Source organism: Poromitra crassiceps, assembly GCF_964638095.1.
Source record: "Poromitra crassiceps genome assembly, chromosome: 28".
Lineage (NCBI taxonomy): Eukaryota > Metazoa > Chordata > Actinopteri > Beryciformes > Melamphaidae > Poromitra > Poromitra crassiceps.
Window position 1 is genome coordinate 18,174,262 of NC_139651.1, and position 22,176 is coordinate 18,196,437.

Consider the following 22,176-nt stretch of genomic DNA (forward strand, 5'->3'; position numbering starts at 1 on the left):
CTGGTGAGTTGCCGCCGGGGTAGAGGCTTCCCTTCTCCCTGTAGCGCAACTCCCGTCCCCCGCGCAGTGCATGCATGTGAGTTTAAGTAACAACAAAGTGATATCCATTCTCCGGGCCGATTGTCACATTTGCCCATGTACACTGTAGGTCATTAGAGGCACCAGTATTTCATAACCAGTTTAAAAGTTCCGTGTATGGATTTAATTTGAACGTTATACGTTATAGCCTACTTCGGCTATGGGCGGAGGACAGATATGGGGTCGCTATGACGACCAGGTGTGGGCGGAGGTGAGTAAACTTGCTATGGAAACAGAGTCTATATCAAGTAGAGACGAGTAAGACCAGGTCGAGTAGAGCTGTACTGTGCTGTTGTATGTGGTGGAAATGAGCCACAAGTCCCTTAAAGATGCTCCATCACAGTTCTACTCCAACCTGATCAATAACAACCCTGGCAACTCTAACTATCTTTTTTTCTACTATAAAGCACCTCCTGAAACCACCATTATCTTCCCCAACCGAGGCTAGAGAGGAGCAATGTAACGGCTTCATGGGCTTTTTCAGAGCCAGGGTCAATAACATCCACTATCTGATGTCCAGCTCTTCCTCTCTGTGTCCTCCTGCCATTGACCCCCTGTCTGGGAGCTTTGCCATCCCTCCCATAGTTCACTGGTGTTCAGCAGAGCCACATTGAGGAACTCCTCAGAAAAATTCAACCCTGCACCTGTGCCCTGCTGGACCCCATTCCCACTGCGTTACTCAAGTTATACACCCCCATTCTCAGCCCCTGGATCACCCAAGCCGCCAACCTCTCCCTTCACATGGGCAGTGTCCCATCTGCTCTCAAGGTCGCTGTCATCCGCCCCCTCCTTATGCAAGGCATATTTGGGCAGTTGACAACATAGACTATCTGCATGCATGTCCAACATAGTAACATCATTTAGTATCTCAGAATATTATTATCTGTGAATGTTATCAGTAGGTGTTTGTGTGTCCATGTTCCTAATTCTGCTAAGTAGGCTACTATAGCCTGTGAGAGGTAGCCCCGTTTATTTATTTATTTATTTATTTATTTATTTATTTATTTATTTATTTATTTATTTATTTATTTATTTATTTATTTATTTTTATTTATTTTATTTATTTTTTTATGGGGGTGGGTGTTAACAAAAATGCTCTATATCTGTAATAGGCTATTCCTATAAGGACTTCAAGGATAATGTTCACCCAAAAATGAAAATTGAGTCATTATGTAATATGTACTCATCCCCATGCCGATGGAAGGACAGGTGACGTTTTTTAGACCAAAAAACAGGAGTTTCACAGCAAAACACTGTTGCAGCATTCTCCTGAACACTTGAAGTGCATGGTGACCAACTTAAAAAAAAAAAAAAAAAACCCATAGCCTACTAACCATCTGGTATAATCCAAGTCTCCACAAGCCCTGAGATGCCAAGTTGACTTGAAAAGATATGATTTACACCCTGTTTAGGCGGAAATATTCTGGAGACTTGGATTACACCAGGGGACCAGTATGGAGGCTTTTTTTATGTTTGAAAGTTGGTCACTGTCCACTTCAATTGTTTAGGACAAATCTGCAACAGCGTTTTGCTCTCATACTCCACTCATGCATCCTTCCACCAGCATGGGGGTGACATCATTTTCATTTTTGGGTGAACTTATTTTATTATAGTGAGATAATTTAATAGCGATTAGCGACCTTATTGTTTAGCAACTAAACAATAAATGGCTATTATTGCGGTATGGGTATTATATTATAAGAGGCTTATGGCATCACAATAATACCCCAATAATACAATCCCTGGCATGTTTATATATAGGAGTTTTGCTGAGACATTCTATAGAAACCTCCCAGTAGCCTATATCTTTACTTTCTGAGGAAAGAAGATATGGATAAGCTTGGCACGCACAACAAGTCATGCATGAGACAAATTAACCTCTTCTGCCCCCTCACACACGCACACACACACACACACACACACACACACACACACACGCACACACACACACACACACACACACACACACACACACACACACACACACACACACACACACACACACACACACACACACACACGCCACAACCTTCATTCTTTCTGCGGTGCAAGCCAATGGGGCCGGTCAACTGGTCTATTATCTACGGGTTAATCCAGAGAGGGTGACAAAGTAAAGAGCTCTCACTCTGCTCCTATTTCCAGGAACCACAAAGAGCGAACCAGGGTCCGCTCTCAATAGACAATTTAGGCCAAATTACAAAAACACACATTTACATAAATAAATAAACAAATAAACAAACAAATAAATAAATAAATAAATAAATAAATAAATAAATAAATAAATAAATAAATAACATAGGCCTAATGGGTAGGCTATAGCCAAGTGAGAAATCAGTTTTGTCCTTGCCATGGATCCTGGATCCTCACAGCTGCACAAGAAGACCAAGCATGCCTGAAGTATGGAAAAGAGAAAAACAATAAGACTAGCAAGGTATGACGTGGCTATGGCTAAGGTAACCCAAGATGTCAAGTTGTGGCAAAAATATAGTAAACCAAATGCAGGATGTCGGATTTAAATTACAATAGTCTACAATAGGCCTTTTTCACAGCAGCCATTTTGTGTCTAAAAGGCAGGAAGTAGCACAGGTGCACCAAAACATTAATTAGGGTGTCCGACTTCCAGTCTTTAGGTGTTCCAGTGCTAGGACCCTTAGTGAGTTGGTTGCACCTGTGTTTACCCTGCCTTTTAGACACAAAATGGCGGCTGTGAAAAAGGCTCATTAGCATAACGACTGAATTTATGCTATATCAAAACAAATTGTGTAAAATCATAGGCTAGGCTACATAAACAACAATATACATCATATGCTGGTGGCGCGCAGAAACGTCTCTAACTGCTCAAACTTCAATTACAAGCAAAGCAACAGGGCTCTCTTGTCTCCTCCCCTCCTCATGCGCATCATTCTGAAAGGATTTTTTTCATTCAAATTTCTCTGTAATCCGCATGTTCATGTTGCCCGTTTGTTATTCACGCCTACTTCTGGAGACTGCAAGAGCCAGCTGTTGAGTGATCCCTCGCCTCAATAGACGATCTGCGGGTTAATCATTGTGCATTGCGTGCAGACTGTGTTTGCTCGGACAGAGCCAAGGGTCGGGAGGTTGTGTACAGAAAGAGCCGAGGGAGGCATCGGTCACCCTTTTCTATCAAAACAATCACCGCTCGGGTTTTTTTAGAAAGCACGCTAACTTGTGTCAAACTTTTGTGACAGTTGCCAACACGCACGACACTGCTTCAAACCAGATGAGTAGGCTATAGGCTAGAAGTGAAAACTACTGTCTTGGCCTACAAAAACGAATCCTTTTAGACTTTTTTTAGAAGGACACAAAAGTTGAAATATCATGCTCTGAGCAAAGTAGACTATAATTAGACTATAGGAAAATCAATAGAATTGAACACATTGACACGTGTGCATTGTTCTCTATATTCACTGTTAGGTTATCTTGCAGTGCAGCAGCAAAGAGAATCACATCAGGAGGTTTTCAAAGTGGTTGGTGGGCCTCCCCAGGGGGGCTCCAAACAGTTTCAGGGGAGGCGCAGTGAATGGAAGTGAATAAATAGGCTATTACTTTAGTTATTACAAAAGGAGATGAGTCAGAGTCAGACATAAATAAATAAATAAATGCCTTTTTATGTATTTGATGTAGTCTGAAGTCAAATGTAGTTTGTCGTCTGAAGTCAAACAGCAATATCAGGCTATTTTGGCTCAATTATTGAGTGGCTATGGGATCAAATAACATAATCACCATCCCATAGGCATCTAGGAATTAAGCAAAACTAAACAAGTAAACTGCGGGGTGTGTGTGTGTGTGTTAAGCGTGCTGTGAGACTGGTGGATTTACGTGCGGATACTTAAAGGAACACTCCGCCCATTTTCAACCAGCTTTGTATCATTAGAACATCAGTAGTATATGAGAAAACTGTAAACTGTTTTGAAGTCTGTCACTTAATTTGACAGTTATTGAGTGTTAAAGTGTGGACCAGTGACATCACTGGTCCACACTAACTCAAATTAATAACTCATTAACTCAAATCAACTCTCAATAACTGTCAAACTAGATGAATGACTTCAAAACCGTCATCTAGTTTGACAGTTATTGAGAGTTGATTTGAGTATCTATGAACAACTACAGAGGACTAGCAGAGCACACCCTTATAGGTCCCGACTATGACATCACACTGCATCGTGACATCATCAGTGAGGCCATCAGAGACGACATGATCATGAATTATGACATCATCACTGTCGACATCCCAATGATGACAACCTAACAGCGTCCAGTAACGTAGTCAGATAGTGATGTAGTCATGACATCATCCAACAGTTCGTACTCATGGGGAGATGTAGGTATGACATCATCTAACAGTGTGTGTGTGTGGGGGGGGGGGCTTCCAGGCTTGTCCGAGGGCCAAGGGGAGGCCCGCCGTGTCAGACATTGAAAACCTCTGAGGTAGGCTATTTTGAAACTACCGGTAGCCTACATTGTTGGATGCATAATAAGGTGCAGAGGGTTTAGCGTTCATTTTTACAACAAAAATGACACCAATAAATGGCGCTTTAACGATCTGGAGTCCACCTCTGTTCCAACACATATTTGTCGAGACACAGGGGGAACTTGGATGGAAAAACCCTCTGTTTCCTTCCTCACATTTAGCCTCCTGCCTGTTGGTATTTTGCTCTGTACAGTAGTATAGGTTGACACAATCAATACATGACTCATTTGCAACAGAATGGATACCAGCAGTGCTTCTTAATGAAAAATCAAACATAGTGATTTTCCCCTTCCTATCATTTGGTGGGTATCTGTTGCTTCAACAAGCTAAATGTGTTGTGATAGGCTGATGATAGAGCAGAGCTAATCTGCTGTGTTGTGATAGGCTGATGATAGAGCAGGGCTAATCTGCTGTGTTGTGATAGGCTGATGACTAGAGCAGGGCTAATCTGCTGTGTTGTGATAGGCTGATGATAGAGCAGGGCTGATCTGCTGTGTTGTGATAGGCTGATGACTAGAGCAGGGCTGATCTGCTGTGTTGTGATAGGCTGATGACTAGAGCAGGGCTAATCTGCTGTGTTGTGATAGGCTGAAGATAGAGCAGGGCTAATCTGCTGTGTTGTGATAGGCTGATGATAGAGCAGGGCTAATCTGCTGTGTTGTGATAGGCTGATGATAGAGCAGGGCTGATCTACTGTGTTGTGATAGGCTGATGATAGAGCAGGGCTGATCTGCTGTGTTGTGATAGGCTGATGATAGAGCAGGGCTAATCTGCTGTGTAAGTGCAAAGTTTTTAATGAGTTTTATCGGGCCTAGATTATGGAGAAGTGTGTCTGTCTGTCTTCCTTTATTTGTATGCCTCTTGATGGTGGGATTGCGTATCGATAGTTCCCTGGGTATCGATAGTTCCCTGGGTATCGATAGTTCCCTGGGTATCGATAGTTCCCTGGGTATCGATAGTTCCCTGGGTATCGATAGTTCCCTGGGTATCGCTATTGAATTGAGACATTCTAGTAGCGTGACATCCCTCGATGGAGTGTGTGTGTTTTGTATGAGTGTGTGCTGTGGAGGAGTGTATGCGTGCATGCGTGCGTGTGTGTGTGTGTGTTGTGGAGGAGTGTGTGTGTGTGTGTTGTGGAGGAGTGTGTGTTGTGGCTAGGAATCTATCTGCAGCATGCAGTGTTTCTTTTGGACACTGCAGAAGGCCTCTCCCCAAGGCACTGTTGAGTAATCGACCTAACCAAGTTCAAGCATAACAATACCCTCACCCTCCAGAGACAGGATGTCCCACTCAACTCGCTACTGGGCTTTGGTATGCGTGTGTGTGTGTGTGTGTGTGTGTGTGTGTGTGTGTGTGTGTGTGTGTGTGTGTGTGTGTGTCTGAGAGAGAGGGAGAGAGAGAGAGAGGGAGAGAGAGAGAGACAGGCAGAGAGCTTGCGTGCAGGCAATAACTGTACAGTAACCAACATCTGTATACATCTCTGCATATCAGTTAGTTATAGGTGTGAGTGGGTCAGTTTAGTTCAAACGTATAGAGCAGAAGTGATAAAACAGCCTTACAATATTGATGCGGGTCAGATAGGAACAGAAAGGGCTTATAAAGACATCATACAATTAGTCATTAGTCATAAACAAAAGAAAAGAAAAAGAAATCAAGGCAGATGTTTGAAATGAAAATTTGTGTCACAAAGGATGAAAATCTGCAAATTAGAATCACAATCACTTTAATCACCAAGAGTAATGAATCTGACAGTTTCCACTGCAAAGTGCATACAGGCAGTACAGTACATACAGGCCGTACAGTACATACAGGCAGTACAGTACATACAGGCTGTACAGTACATACAGGCAGTACAGTACATACAGGCAGTACAGTACATACATACAGACTGTACAGTACATACAGGCAGTACAGTACATACAGACTGTACAGTACATACAGACTGTACAGTACATACAGACAGTACAGTACATACAGACTGTACAGTACATACAGGCAGTACAGTACATACAGACTGTACAGTACATACAGACTGTACAGTACATACAGGCTGTACAGTACATACAGGCTGTACAGTACATACAGGCTGTACAGTACATACAGACAGTACAGTACATACAGACAGTACAGTACATACAGACTGTACAGTACATACAGACAGACTGTACAGTACATACAGGCTGTACAGTACATACAGACAGTACAGTACATACAGACTGTACAGTACATACAGACTGTACAGTACATACAGGCAGTACAGTACATACAGACTGTACAGTACATACAGACTGTACAGTACATACAGACTGTACAGTACATACAGGCAGTACAGTACAGTACATACAGGCAGTACAGTACATACAGGCAGTACAGTACATACAGACTGTACAGTGTATACAGACTGTACAGTACATACAGACTGTACAGTACATACAGGCAGTACAGTACATACAGGCAGTACAGTACATACAGACTGTACAGTGTATACAGACTGTACAGTACATACAGACTGTACAGTACATACAGACTGTACAGTACATACAGGCAGTACAGTACATACAGACTGTACAGTACATACAGACTGTACAGTACATACAGACTGTACAGTACATACAGACTGTACAGTACATACAGGCTGTACAGTACATACAGGCAGTACAGTACATACAGACTGTACAGTACATACAGGCAGTACAGTACATACAGGCAGTACAGTACATACAGGCAGTACAGTACATACAGACTGTACAGTACATACAGGCAGTACAGTACATACAGGCAGTACAGTACATACAGGCAGTACAGTACATACAGGCTGTACAGTACATACAGGCTGTACAGTACATACAGGCAGTACAGTACATACAGGCTGTACAGTACATACAGGCAGTACAGTACATACAGACTGTACAGTACATACAGACTGTACAGTACATACAGACTGTACAGTACATACAGACTGTACAGTACATACAGACTGTACAGTACATACAGACTGTACAGTACATACAGGCAGTACAGTACATACAGACTGTACAGTACATACAGACTGTACAGTACATACAGACTGTACAGTACATACAGACTGTACAGTACATACAGGCTGTACAGTACATACAGGCAGTACAGTACATACAGACTGTACAGTACATACAGGCAGTACAGTACATACAGGCAGTACAGTACATACAGGCAGTACAGTACATACAGACTGTACAGTACATACAGGCAGTACAGTACATACAGGCAGTACAGTACATACAGGCAGTACAGTACATACAGACTGTACAGTACATACAGGCAGTACAGTACATACAGACTGTACAGTGCATACAGGCAGTACAGTACATACAGGCTGTACAGTACATACAGGCAGTACAGTACATACAGACTGTACAGTACATACAGGCAGTACAGTACATACAGGCAGTACAGTACATACAGGCAGTACAGTACATACAGACTGTACAGTACATACAGGCAGTACAGTACATACAGGCAGTACAGTACATACAGGCAGTACAGTACATACAGACTGTACAGTACATACAGGCAGTACAGTACATACAGACTGTACAGTGCATACAGGCAGTACAGTACATACAGGCAGTACAGTACATACAGACTGTACAGTACATACAGACTGTACAGTACATACAGGCAGTACAGTACATACAGGCAGTACAGTACATACAGGCAGTACAGTACATACAGACTGTACAGTACATACAGACTGTACAGTACATACAGACTGTACAGTACATACAGACTGTACAGTACATACAGGCAGTACAGTACATACAGACTGTACAGTACATACAGGCAGTACAGTACATACAGACTGTACAGTACATACAGGCAGTACAGTACATACAGGCAGTACAGTACATACAGACTGTACAGTACATACAGGCAGTACAGTACATACAGGCAGTACAGTACATACAGACTGTACAGTACATACAGGCAGTACAGTACATACAGACTGTACAGTACATACAGGCAGTACAGTACATACAGGCAGTACAGTACATACAGACTGTACAGTACATACAGGCAGTACAGTACATACAGGCAGTACAGTACATACAGACTGTACAGTACATACAGGCAGTACAGTACATACAGACTGTACAGTACATACAGGCAGTACAGTACATACAGGCAGTACAGTACATACAGGCAGTACAGTACATACAGGCAGTACAGTACATACAGGCAGTACAGTACATACAGGCAGTACATATGAAGCAGAAGGGCAAAGGGTCATTGCAGAACATACTATGGACATCACATTAGACACGACTCTCCATTGACTCAGCATGGTGTCAGCATGGTGTCAGCATGGTGACTCAGCATGGTGTCAGCATGGTGTCAGCATGGTGACTCAGCATGGTGTCAGCATGGTGTCAGCATGGTGACTCAGCATGGTGTCAGCATGGTGTCAGCATGGTGACTCAGCATGGTGTCAGGTGCCACAACACAGAGGAAATGTAAAACCACGAGTGTAACCCACACCACCTGACAGCGCTGTCAGGTGACAGAGAGAGCGAGAGCGAGAGAGAGAGCTTGTATGCAGACATAACCATACAGTAACCAAAATCTGTGTGTGTGTGTGTGTGTGTGTGTGTGTGTGTGTGTGTGCGTGCGTGCGTGTGTGTGTGTGTGTGTGTGTGTGTGTGTGTGTGTGTGTGAAATTGGATGTTCCTTTGATTTGTACATGGATACATGCTTCAGTTATAAATGGCTAAAATATCAAACACTTGCAAATGCCATCTCTGCATGTGGGTATAATTGTAAAATTATAGTCTTGATATTTGGTAGTCTGGGGCATGTTCATAAAATGTGTGTGCGAGGACTCCAACTTGCTGGACTGGCAAAAAAAGCTGCAAAACAGTTGGCCAAGTACTGCTCTGTGTCTGCCATCATTGGCAGTCATTTCATTTGGAAAAGACGCTGTCACTTATACCCATAGAGCCTCATGTTTCTTTTTTGATCTGCCCATGTCTATAGCCTACAGATAACATTGTGAGCATGATCTTGTATTGTATTGCATTGACTCTTGCTACTATTGGGTTTTGATACGATTAATGTCTCTAATCGAAAATCCAATAAAGAAATTAAAATGTGTGTGTGTGGGTGATTGAGTCAGTTTAGTTCAAACATAGAGCAGAAGCGATAAAAAAGTAATACAATATTGATAATAACAAAGAAAAAAGAGAAGAAAAAATGACAGGCCTAATATGCAGGTCAGATAAAAATACAAAGAGGTTTATAGAGGATGGCAGGGATGTTTTTGTAGGCTAACTCAGCTAGTCATGCTAGCTCGGCTCAATGCATGAAATAAGGTCTGTGGTTAACAAAAGTTGATTAAACTGTGACCTTTGTGTTCAGCAGGCTCTACTTGCACAACTCCACTACTTCCTGAAATGAGTAGGGCATCTTGGTTTCCTGTCCTACACTATTGGATGAACTGATTAATGTCAGGTGTGCCTGACTGCTGCAGTCACAACAACAGTGATGATCAGGCACACCTGACATTAATCAGTTCATCCAATAGTGTAGGACAGGAAACCAAGATGCCCTACTCATTCCAGGAACTAGTGGAGCTGTGCAAGTAGTCTCATGTGATCGCCAAAAAGCTCAGAAATCAGAAAATGCTTCAAAAATCAGAAAAGCGGTGTTCATTTGTGATGATGATCTGAACACAAAGGTCACATTTTCATAAACCTTTGTTAACCACAGACCTTATTTTAAACATCCTTATATAAAAGGGAGCAAGTGGGCAATATCTGTTCCAATTGTTGATGATGAGGTCACAATGTCTACGACAGGGGTGCCCACACTTTTTCAGCTTGGGAGCTACTTTTAAAATGACCAAGTCAAAGTGATCTACCAAACATATTTATTTATATATATATACACTGAGTATACAGTGGAAAACAGTGGAACAGTGGAAAAACAGTGGAAAAACAGTGGAAACAGTGGAAAAACAGTGGAAAAACAGTGGAAACAGTGGAAAAACAGTAAAAAAAAAAAAAAAAAAATCTCAATGCCATGCGATCGACCACACTACCTTCGCGATCGACCGACGTATTGGGCACCCCTGGTCTACGACATCATCCGTGATGTCATCAGTGACATCATTATTGACCAAAATCATCTTATGACATCACTGATTTATTTATTTATTTATTTAAGATCCCCATTAACCACTGCCTCAAGCAGCGATTATTCTTCCTGGGGTCTGAAATTACAATATAAAATTCAAGAAACAAAAAAATTAAAATTAAAATACATAATGAAATCAAATACGGTAATACAACAATAACCAGAAACATTACACAGAAAATAAACTTGCCAAAAACAGCTTTCTAATGTTCAGTTTGACAGAAAACAATCTTCTACAATGTTAGTGGAAAAAGGTAATAAAAATAATGCAATAAACTGATTAGTTGAAAAATAATTCTAAACCACACATATACTTAAAACAAACACAAGCAAAAACAATTATTAATTGAAAAGAAAATCGTCAACATAAAGCACTGACTGATGATGTCATAGGCACTGATGATGTCATAGTCATTGTGACATCATCAGTGACAGTGATGTCCTCCGTGATGCGAAGTTATTACTCATTCAATTATTTCCTTGTGAGAATCACAATCACTTTTAATCACAAAGAGTAATAACTATAGAATCTGTCTTGGAAACAATGATGCTGCAACTTGTTGACAGTTTCCGGGCTCCACTGTACATACAGGCACATGAAACACTGACACCATGAACCTGCTATGACTCCACGCACTGTCTATCTGACTCCACGTTGACTCAGCAGTGTCCCATGGTGTTAGAGCCAACAACACAGAGGTGTCCAAGTGAAATCCAGCACCAGGAGTGTAACCCACACCGGACAGTGCGAGCATCAGCTTGAGCAGCATATTGTTTCAGCTTTCCTCTCCTCTGCTATAGGGGCTGAAGCATCCCTCTGTCTGTACGCATCATCCAGGAAATGATACAGGCACTTTGAATCCCAGTGGTGTTGAAAAAGGATGAAAAAGGGGGCTGGTACACCAATAACCCCAATAACCCCATATGCGTTATGAAGTGAAACCAAGGGCTCCTGACCCAAATTGTCAGTACAGTATTTGCAACATCTTAACGCGTTGGGAAGCCTGGAGTGTTTTGTGAAACGCGCTCCGTAGAGCAGCACGCAGCTGTGGGTTCAAAGGTCAAGCACGCCCCCGGGCTCGTCCTCCAGGACGATTTGGGTAGCATCACCCAAGGGACGATAGTACCACTGCTACGCCTAGCTTAGCAACATTAGCAATCAGCGGGAGCCCTAGCAAACGATCAGAAACAGCATCTTTATGATCTTTTCATCATTTTAGTAGACACACGTAACAATATAGATTCCCGCTATGAGGTCAGTTTGTCAAACTAACGCCTGTTTCAAAATCTGATTTTTGAGGACCGGGGTCAACAAGCATTCTCAGCATTCTTTGGGCTCAAGCATTCTTTGGGCTCTATAACGTTATGTAACGTTGACATACAGATCACCAGATTTCAATAAATATAAAGTTTTTGCAGATTTGAATGCTGTTGGTCATTTGTTTTGCCCCTCGTATATATTATTGGACATTTAACGCTGATACACACATGCCTTGAGGACATTCCCGAGCTGCTCAGAGTCACAACAGTGGAGGATTGCCATCCAGGTCTGAATGTTCATAACTGCATGACTTTGAAGCAGGGTTGTCCTGAAGAATGTGTCATCTGCTTTCATAGCGTATTGTGTCAGGGTCCCTCACATGCGTTATAGACGGTTTTAACTTGACAACAATAACAACCGCCACAACCCACCTGAATATCCGGTTTACTTCCTGTATACATAGCTGAGCGAAGGCTGATATTCGGCTCATATTAAATGTTAACGTTAGGCCGTGTCTCCGACAGACACAGTAACAACGTAGCCTATTTCGGTCTTTATGTCTTGTAGTAGTTAGTAGTAGTAGCTGTTGTTGTTGTTGTTGATAGTTGCCATAACAACCACCCCTGTGGGAAAGACGTGCACACGCTGGGTAGTAGGAAGCGTTGTTGTCTGGTCCGGAGCTAGCCTGAGAGGCTAATAAAAGCTACATGTTACAGAGTAAGCTGACTATCAGTACGTTATTGCACGCATAGGCCTATCTTTACATTTAAACGTAGAGCAAAAATAAGAAATAGAAATGTAGGCTATGTCAGTGTTTTACCCTGAACAGCTGAGAAAGTGGACACTGTAAATAGTTAGCACTGTGAAGATGATACAATTCAGCTGGCGGTAATGCAACATTTAAGGATGCCAACCGCCATAAAACACAGAAGAAGAAGCTGAGAAAAAGGAAGTGCTGTGGGGTTGCAGCTGGTGAAAACCGTCTATAGGGGCTCCAGTGTTCCTGGCTCTCCCATCAACAGCATGCAGGAGTGCCCTCAGTGACCTGCAGGCATCTCTGAGCGGCTGAATAGTCTGAAGTCAACTCTCCTTGTAGGAGGACCCGACCGCGTGCTCCGCTGCTCCTCCTGTTTCGACTTTTCCGATGGCTTTGACTGCTCTCCTGCCCTTCAGTCCTTTTCACTCGTTTTATTTACCTTGAACCTGATCCAAAAAATCCACCTTTTAATTGCTATAATTGTATAGAGCGCCACTTAGTGCTGTGGAGTTGTAAGGTCACAAAACAAAACAAGACGTTTGACAGACTCGGCGTGTCAATTCCGCCAGCCTCTCTCTCTCTAATAGAGGTTTATACAGCTGTTCCTCCCTCTGTAGTTCATCTCTATCGCTGATAGCGATGGGGGAGAGAGATAGCGATGAATCATGCCCTTGCGTGAGGAAGCTCTGGTTGTGCAGGTACACGTGTAGCGCCGAGGCCATGGTGTGCCAAGCTTTATCTCCTTAATCAGGTCTGTTTGCCACCGGTTAATCATTTGTGCTGCAGCATGCCAGGCTTCAGACAGGCTGGCTTCATTACACGCAGAGGAGCGCATGACCACACCGCGTCAGGCTGATAATGCTGACTTAGGGCTGTGAGGGCTGTGAGGGAGCGGTGAGGACAGTGGTGTGGGTTACCTCCCGCCAGCTAGCTGCTTTTGTAGCGGCGCGCGATTGGATTTGATGGACGCACTCCTCCGCACATCCGATCCCTCTTTGTCTCAACGCACTGTTTTATGCAACACAGAGGCCGAAAAAAAGGAAACATCCCAAGTCTGAAACAACTAATGTGTGTATGTGTAATGTGTGCGTGTGTGCGTGTGTGTGTGTGTGTGCGTGCGTGTGTGTGCGTGTGTGTGTGTGTGCGCCCGCGCATGCATGCATGCGTGTGTATGTGGGTATGCATGTACACCCGCACCCATTGTCTGTACAGTGTGTGTACATGTGCGTATGTGTGCAGTTTCACAAATATAACACACAGGTGTTTTGCACAGTTTAGCTGTAGTAGTTTCTTATTTGCGTCATTTGTTTGCACAGTGATGAAAGACTAGAGGCAGAGTGAGGACAGAGACAGACAGAGAGAGAGAGAGAGAGAGAGAGAGAGACAGACAGATAGAGAGAGAGAGAGAGCAGTGCTGCTGTGTGAGGACAGAGACAGATAGAGAGAGAGACCAGTGCTGCTGTGTGAGGACAGAGACAGATAGAGAGAGAGCAGTGCTGCTGTGTGAGGACAGAGACAGATAGAGAGAGAGAGCAGATAGAGAGAGCAGTGCTGCTGTGTGATGACAGATAGAGAGAGAGAGCAGTGCTGCTGTGTGAGGACAGAGACAGATAGTGCTGCTGTGTGAGGACAGAGACAGATAGTGCTGTGTGATGACAGAGACAGATAGTGCTGCTGTGTGAGGACAGAGACAGATAGTGCTGCTGTGTGAGGACAGATAGAGAGAGCAGTGCTGCTGTGTGAGGACAGAGACAGATAGTGCTGCTGTGTGAGGACAGATAGAGAGAGAGAGAGCAGTGCTGCTGTGTGAGGACAGAGACAGATAGTGCTGCTGTGTGAGGACAGATAGAGAGAGAGAGCAGTGCTGCTGTGTGAGGACAGAGACAGATAGTGCTGCTGTGTGATGACAGATAGAGAGAGCAGTGCTGCTGTGTGAGGACAGAGACAGATAGTGCTGCTGTGTGAGGACAGATAGAGAGAGAGAGCAGTGCTGCTGTGTGAGGACAGATAGAGAGAGAGAGAGCAGTGCTGCTGTGTGAGGACAGAGACAGATAGTGCTGCTGTGTGAGGACAGATAGAGAGAGAGAGAGAGCAGTGCTGCTGTGTGAGGACAGAGACAGATAGTGCTGCTGTGTGAGGACAGAGACAGATAGTGCTGCTGTGTGAGGACAGAGACAGATAGTGCTGCTGTGTGATGACAGATAGAGAGAGAGCAGTGCTGCTGTGTGATGACAGATAGAGAGAGCAGTGCTGCTGTGTGATGACAGAGACAGATAGTGCTGCTGTGTGAGGACAGAGACAGATAGTGCTGCTGTGTGAGGACAGAGACAGATAGTGCTGCTGTGTGAGGAAGAGACAGATAGTGCTGCTGTGTGTGAACAGAGACAGATAGTGCTGCTGTGTGATGACAGAGACAGATAGTGCTGCTGTGTGAGGACAGAGACAGATAGTGCTGCTGTGTGAGGACAGAGACAGATAGTGCTGCTGTGTGATGACAGAGACAGATAGTGCTGCTGTGTGAGGACAGAGACAGATAGTGCTGCTGTGTGAGGACAGAGACAGATAGTGCTGCTGTGTGAGGACAGAGACAGATAGTGCTGCTGTGTGAGGACAGAGACAGATAGTGCTGCTGTGTGAGGACAGAGACAGATAGTGCTGCTGTGTGAGGACAGATAGAGAGAGGGAGCAGTGCTGCTGTGTGAGGACAGAGACAGATAGTGCTGCTGTGTGAGGACAGAGACAGATAGTGCTGCTGTGTGAGGACAGAGACAGATAGTGCTGCTGTGTGAGGACAGAGACAGATAGTGCTGCTGTGTGAGGACAGAGACAGATAGTGCTGCTGTGTGCCGTGCTGCTGGCATGTGTGATAAGAAGACAAGGCAGTAATCCCACAGCCTGTTAGCTTCGCCTCGCAGGGCTACACACACACACACACACACACACACACACACACACACACACACACACACACACACACACACACAGCAGGAGATTAAAGATGCTGCTCATGATATGAGAATGCTAAACAGACACGAACCGCCATGCCTGCACATCATGTCCCAATGTGTGTGTGTGTGTGTGTGTGCGTGTGCGCAGATGCGTGTGTGTGTGTGTGTGTGTGTGTGTGTGTGTCTGTGCATGTTGCAGATGCAGGTATGTGGAGAGCTATGGATGCATGTCAGAGGGAGTGACAAGTGTGTGTGTGTGTGTGTGTGTGTGTGTGTGTGTGTGTGTGTGTGTGTGTGTGTGTGTGCGTGCGTGCGTGCGTGTGTGTTTGCGTGCGCGTGCGTGTGTGTGTTTGTGTGTGTGTGTGTGTGTGTGTGTGAGAGAGAGAGAGAGAGAGAGAAAGACAGAAGGAAGAAAGAAGTTGTTGCAAATGGGTGTAACCCGACTTAAATAAACTTTGATCCCTGCAGGGCAGCCACCTCTGGCTCCCATCCAATGAGGACCACTCTCCTCCTCCTGCTGCTGCTCGTCCTCCACATGTTTACACAAACACAATGGAGGAAGGCGGGACTTTCTAAGCAGCCTATAGGTGACTGATATGGAAATCAGGTGTGATTATCACATGTGATTTTATAAGCAGCCTATAGGTGACTGATATGGAAATCAGGTGTGATTATCACATGTGATTTTATAAGCAGCCTATAGGTGACTGATATGGAAATCAGGTGTGATTATCACATGTGATTTTATAAGCAGCCTATAGGTGACTGATATGGAAATCAGGTGTGATTATCACATGTGATTTTATAAGCAGCCTATAGGTGACTGATATGGAAATCAGGTGTGATTATCACATGTGATTTTATAAGCAGCCTATAGGTGACTGATATGGAAATCAGGTGTGATTATCACATTAATGAAACAGTCTGGATTGGATTCTTACCTTGGACTCTTTTTATTTATTTGTTTTATTTACCAGTTATGTTCCCCCCTTCTGTTTGAGATTCAGTGAGAAGTGCAGTTAATATTATTATTATTATTATTATTATTATTATTATTATTACCTTTATTATTATTATTATTATTATTATTATTATTATTATTATTATTATTATGATGATGATGATGATGTTACATGTAGCGACAGGACACACACACACAGTGCTGGACCAGTTTGCCCTCCAGTGTCAGATCAAACGTGCTCACAGATAGATGTGCCAGCAGCCCATTAGCCTGTCTGTCAGTGAACAACTTCTTCAGATTTGATCTCCAGCCAGTTCTCAGCTTCCAAACCAGATTTAACCACAACCATAATTATAGCACTTGCACTGACGAAAAATATCTAGTGCTACTGTTCCACCTCGGGTGATTGTACTGCAGCGTTTTGTTGTTGTCGGAGAGTTGTCATGCATATGACTCTAAAGTGATTCTGGATACTGTAGTAGTATTGTTTCGTGTTGCATGTAAATACATATCTTGTTGCAGTGGTTGAGCTAAAGGTGCGTTGAGTATACGATTTACTGTCCCACAGCACAAAATAAGCATCAAATCTTTTCACTAGGTTTCTACCTCTAATTAGCAAGCTTAATTTTAATTAGCTTAATTATTGTGAAAATGTGAAAAGTCACAAATTGGTTAATGCCCCTTTAAAGGATTATACCGGTGTTTGTATTGTCTAGTTTCCTTCACATTCTTCTTGCTGCTGTCTGAACACAGTCATAGTTGGAGATCGGGTTTGTTTTCCTCCCTTCAGAAGAAGCCATGTGCTGCTTCATTCTTGTCCATTATGAAAAACCACTTCCCCACAGAGAGATAATCATCACAGTCAACATGAAGCCTTCATTTGCTTTTGTCAGACTTTCAATCGTATTGTTATTTCAGTGTGCCTGAGTGTTTTCATATCAGTATGTCTGAGTGTTTTCATATCAGTGTGCCTGAGTGTTTTCACATCAGTGTGCCTGAGTGTTTTCACATCAGTGTGTCTGAGTGTTTTCATATCAGTATGTCTGAGTGTTTTCATATCAGTGTGCCTGAGTGTTTTCATATCAGTGTGCCTGAGTGTTTTCACATCAGTGTGTCTGAGTGTTTTCACATCAGTGTGTCTGAGTGTTTTCACATCAGTGTGCCTGAGTGTTTTCATATCAGTGTGCCTGAGTGTTTTCATATCAGTGCCTGAGTGTTTTCATATCAGTGTGCCTGAGTGTTTTCACATCAGTGTGCCTGAGTGTTTTCACATCAGTGTGTCTGAGTGTTTTCACATCAGTGTGTCTGAGTGTTTTCACATCAGTGTGCCTGAGTGTTTTCATATCAGTGTGCCTGAGTGTTTTCATATCAGTGTGCCTGAGTGTTTTCACATCAGTGTGTCTGAGTGTTTTCATGTCAGTGTGTCTGAGTGTTTTCATATCAGTGTGCCTGAGTGTTTTCACATCAGTGTGTCTGAGTGTTTTCATATCAGTGTGCCTGAGTGTTTTCATATCAGTGTGCCTGAGTGTTCTCACATCAGTGTGCCTGAGTGTTTTCATATCAGTGTGCCTGAGTGTTTTCATATCAGTGTGCCTGAGTGTTTTCATATCAGTGTGCCTGAGTGTTCTCACATCAGTGTGTCTGAGTGTTTTCATATCAGTGTGCCTGAGTGTTTTCACATCAGTGTGCCTGAGTGTTTTCATATCAGTGTGCCTGAGTGTTTTCATATCAGTGTGCCTGAGTGTTTTCATATCAGTGTGCCTGAGTGTTTTCATATCAGTGTGTCTGAGTGTTTTCATGTCAGTGTGTCTGAGTGTTTTCACATCAGTGTGTCTGAGTGTTTTCACATCAGTGTGCCTGAGTGTTTTCATATCAGTGTGCCTGAGTGTTTTCACATCAGTGTGCCTGAGTGTTTTCACATCAGTGTGCCTGAGTGTTTTCATATCAGTGTGCCTGAGTGTTTTCATATCAGTGTGCCTGAGTGTTTTCACATCAGTGTGTCTGAGTGTTTTCATGTCAGTGTGCCTGAGTGTTTTCATATCAGTGTGTCTGAGTGTTTTCATGTCAGTGTGTCTGAGTGTTCTCACATCAGTGTGTCTGAGTGTTTTCATATCAGTGTGTCTGAGTGTTTTCATATCAGTGTGCCTGAGTGTTCTCACATCAGTGTGCCTGAGTGTTTTCACATCAGTGTGTCTGAGTGTTTTCACATCAGTGTGTCTGAGTGTTCTCACATCAGTGTGCCTGAGTGTTTTCACATCAGTGTGCCTGAGTGTTCTCACATCAGTGTGCCTGAGTGTTTTCACATCAGTGTGCCTGAGTGTTTTCATATCAGTGTGCCTGAGTGTTTTCACATCAGTGTGCCTGAGTGTTTTCACATCAGTGTGCCTGAGTGTTTTCATATCAGTGTGCCTGAGTGTTTTCATATCAGTGTGCCTAAGTGTTTTCATATCAGTGTGTCTGAGTGTTTTCATATCAGTGTGCCTGAGTGTTCTCACATCAGTGTGCCTGAGTGTTTTCACATCAGTGTGTCTGAGTGTTTTCACATCAGTGTGTCTGAGTGTTTTCATATCAGTGTGCCTGAGTGTTTTCACATCAGTGTGCCTGAGTGTTCTCACATCAGTGTGCCTGAGTGTTTTCATATCAGTGTGCCTGAGTGTTTTCATATCAGTGTGCCTGAGTGTTTTCATATCAGTGTGCCTGAGTGTTCTCACATCAGTGTGTCTGAGTGTTTTCATATCAGTGTGCCTGAGTGTTTTCACATCAGTGTGCCTGAGTGTTTTCATATCAGTGTGCCTGAGTGTTTTCATATCAGTGTGCCTAAGTGTTTTCATATCAGTGTGCCTGAGTGTTTTCATATCAGTGTGCCTGAGTGTTCTCACATCAGTGTGCATGAGTGTTCTCACATCAGTGTGTCTGAGTGTTTTCATATCAGTGTGCCTGAGTGTTTTCACATCAGTGTGTCTGAGTGTTCTCACATCAGTGTGTCTGAGTGTTTTCATATCAGTGTGCCTGAGTGTTTTCACATCAGTGTGCCTGAGTGTTCTCACATCAGTGTGCCTGAGTGTTTTCACATCAGTGTGCCTGAGTGTTTTCACATCAGTGTGCCTGAGTGTTTTCATATCAGTGTGCACATTACGTTATGCTCTGCTTAGCACCTGACATGCCCCAGGGAGTCATGGAGGTCTCTGCTAGGAAATGGTCTCTAAAAATATGCGGACTTAGAACTTTATCGACACATCTAATCGACAGTATCTCTTTTGAGATATATCATTGTTAGTTGGGACAGCAGTTAAAGGGTCACAATGTGGGTTGTAACTCTAAATGACATTTTCAGGTATTTTCAGGACAGCTGGGGACATGTCACTTGGTACATGAAGTATTTGTGAATGAATGAATGAATGAATGAATGAATGAGCTTTATTTGTCATTGTCACAAAAACAAGTTTTAAGAACAACCAAATTGAAACAATCCCCTATGTGCGTTTAGACAAGACAATAAGTTAGGTAATAAAGATAATGGTATACAAGTACCGAGGTAATAAGGGGTAAAAGTGTCTAGTGTATCACAGTATGAGGTAATAAAATTAAAATAAAAATAAAAATAAAAATAAAAATAAAAAGTGTAAAAAGTGTCTAGTGTCAGGTTTGTTCTGTGTACACTCTATATACATTCCACTTACATTCCCCTTAGCATCTTGCACAGTCCTATATACATTAAGCATCGACATTGAACTTGGTTCTGTGTGTACATTCTTGAACATTTGCGATTACAATATAATGCTTATCCTGAATATGACCTTAGTAGGGGTCTGTGGTGCCAGTATCCAGAAAGCTGTGTGGTTAAGGAGGAGAGCGGAGGAAGGGAGGACAGGGGAAGATATGGCTCAGACAGGCAGGGGCGTGGAACCAACAACTCCCTCACATTACGGCATACGGCTCAGTGCCTTGCATGTAGACAGAGGCAAGTGAGTCAATGTGCAGGTATGCCCCATGGCATTCCAATTCCCCCAGCATGCATCAGTGACTCAACACAGCTGAACCACCAGCAGAAACACTTAGGTCTTTGGTATGAGCGAGAAGTAAAGTGTGAAGGGAGGTGCGTCGTGCGTGGCCAATCTAATAAATGCAATAACACTGATAAGGACACAGACATGTTCCTCTCAGAGACAGGCCATTTGGTTAAGCCAGATGCCAGAGATATAGACAGAGATTCACATCGTGCTATCAATGCTTGATTTGAATTTAACAGCAGCAATTGGAGTAATCTTGATTGACGGATATTATTTTTAAACACAATAATACTATAATAGAATGAACATGGGGACCCACAGCTTATGTTAGCTTTGCACATATCCTTGTTTTTCTATGAACAGATCAGTGTCGGTGATCAGCCCCAGGCTTCAAACCAACACTTTAGGCATATTAGTGTTATTGTAAATCATCAAAATGGCTTCATGCTGTTTGGTATGTCGCTGACGTTCTTTTTGTCTCATGCAGTGATTCCCAAAGTGTGGGCCGCGGCCCACTGGTGGGCCGTGGCGGTAGTGCAGGTTTACTATGGGACAGGCTATAGTCTATGCTGTGACGTGTGCTGTGGTTTACTATGGGACAGGCTATAGTCTATGCTGTGACATGTGCTCTGGTTTACTATGGGACAGGCTATAGTCTATGCTGTGACATGTGCTGTGGTTTACTATGGGACAGGCTATAGTCTATGCTGTGACATGTGCTGTGGTTTACTATGGGACAGGCTATAGTCTATGCTGTGACGTGTGCTGTGGTTTACTATGGGACAGGCTATAGTCTATGCTGTGACGTGTGCTGTGGTTTACTATGGGACAGGCTATAGTCTATGCTGTGACGTGTGCTGTGGTTTACTATGGGACAGGCTATAGTCTATGCTGTGACATGTGCTGTGGTTTACTATGGGACAGGCTATAGTCTATGCTGTGACATGTGCTGGTTTACTATGGGACAGGCTATAGTCTATGCTGTGACATGTGCTGTTTACTATGGGACAGGCTATAGTCTATGCTGTGACATGTGCTGTGGTTTACTATGGGACAGGCTATAGTCTATGCTGTGACATGTGCTGTGGTTTACTATGGGACAGGCTATAGTCTATGCTGTGACATGTGCTGTTTACTATGGGACAGGCTATAGTCTATGCTGTGACATGTGCTGTGGTTTACTATGGGACAGGCTATAGTCTATGCTGTGACATGTGCTGTGGTTTACTATGGGACAGGCTATAGTCTATGCTGTGACATGTGCTGTGGTTTACTATGGGACAGGCTATAGTCTATGCTGTGACATGTGCTGGTTTACTATGGGACAGGCTATAGTCTATGCTGTGACATGTGCTCTGGTTTACTATGGGACAGGCTATAGTCTATGCTGTGACATGTGCTGGTTTACTATGGGACAGGCTATAGTCTATATGCTGTGACATGTGCTGGTTTACTATGGGACAGGCTATAGTCTATGCTGTGACATGTGCTGTGGTTT